At 39.9% G+C, this 1,580-nt stretch overlaps 1 non-coding gene across 1 annotated transcript; it reads right to left on the reverse strand.

Annotated features, from left to right (window-relative positions):
• Nucleotides 1-333: 333 nt before the first annotated feature.
• On the reverse strand, nt 334-474 carry LOC115871941. Its single transcript, XR_004047563.1, has one exon. It is a non-coding gene; the product is annotated as a U4 spliceosomal RNA (small nuclear RNA).
• Nucleotides 475-1,580: the final 1,106 nt, after the last annotated feature.

The following is a 1,580-nucleotide window of genomic DNA, read 5'->3' on the forward strand; positions in this document are numbered from 1 at the left end:
CAGCAAAAAGCAGAACGGAGAAACAATGCGGCTGAAAAAACAGCAAGACGAGAATAAATGAAGCAGGAAATAGCAAGCTTTCTGCAGCGGGCAAAAGGAAAGTAAAATTCTCAGGAATCAAAGCCAGAAGATAAGATGGCTCTTAAATAGATTCGATAAGTAGAAAAAATAAAAAACTCAGAGCGAACCCGTAAATAACACTTCGACCCAGCGTACTGTACTTTAGCTAACAAGCTCAAGAGAAAAAACCGTGCAACACCTGAAACTGAGTTACTCTCATACAGCGCTATGATGAAATATAAGCGTACCTTATTTTCATACCGGATTATTCAGTCTCCGTGGAGACCGTCAAAAATTGCCAATGCCGACTATATTTCAAGTCGTCACGGCGGGGTATTGGGAAAAGTTTTCAATTAGCAATAATCGCGCCTCGGGTACACCTCATTGGCTACGATATTGCCACTGCGCAAAGCTAACGAGTACCCGCCCCTGCTCATCATCCCCAATAAGGAAAGTTCCTATTACAGAGCAGTGAGTTTTCACATCGAGGACTAAACTATAATTGTTGCTTTATTGAAAGTTACCCAATCGTTTGAATGTCTCCAGGAAACGTAGAAAAGTTTTCTGAAGATTCGTTCGTGGTTTCTCTGAAATAGCTTTAGGTGGAAAGCGAAGCAGAGCATGATGGGAGATAACATGTTAATAGGCTTCGCAATTCAGAACCTAGGATGGGGCGGTTATCCATGTGGCGCTGATTCACAGGGTAACTATAGTTTGAAACAGATGTCTTTCCGTCGACGACGTCATTCAGAGAGAAGGCCAAAAGAGGCACATTCTAGGTGTCCTGTATTTGAAGCTTGAGGCAGCTTAAGCTTCACATAGAAAGCTGTTGGAAGCCTATTGTAGGTCTGGTTCCCTGAAGGATGTTCTCCAAAGTATTTTATTTATTGCCATTTATTAAGATGCAATTATGGAAGATTCAAAGCACCCAAAGTTCAAAGTATCGCTCGGTAAAGATTCATGTACTAGTCACGTAGGTAAGAACTTGACATTTTGTCTTTGTCCCCCCCCCCACACACACACACACACTGAAAGGTCAGTGAAGGAGAGCTCTCTTGTTCTTCTTGCTTATTTTTTCTTAGATTTATTCTTTACATATGTCATCTTATGCATTTTATTGTTTCACAGGGCTGGCCTAAGACCATCGGAAAGCACGTATTTCTGATGGTTTTAGGAACCAAGACACAGCTCCTCTATCGTCTCAGATACGCCCACCTAAGAGTACCCAGCCTGAAGATCGTTACCCAGGCTACACCATACTTTGAGACAACATTTCATTTACTTGTCACTAGAAATAAATATTTCAAAAAAAGAGAACTATTTCACCGTATGGAATTACATATTGTTTTTGTGATTCATCACTATGCTTTAATGATGTTCAATTTGTAACCAGGAAAATACATCTTGCATATCAGATATTTACATGACGATTCATAACAGTAGCAAAATGACAGTGATGAAGTAGCAATAAAAATAATTTTATTAAAAAAATAAAACAATTTAAAGGTTGGGGGGGGGGG

Source organism: Echinops telfairi, unplaced genomic scaffold, assembly GCF_000313985.2.
Source record: "Echinops telfairi isolate 266 unplaced genomic scaffold, ASM31398v2 ScPeMD7_7412;HRSCAF=8450, whole genome shotgun sequence".
NCBI classification, from domain to species: domain Eukaryota; kingdom Metazoa; phylum Chordata; class Mammalia; order Afrosoricida; family Tenrecidae; genus Echinops; species Echinops telfairi.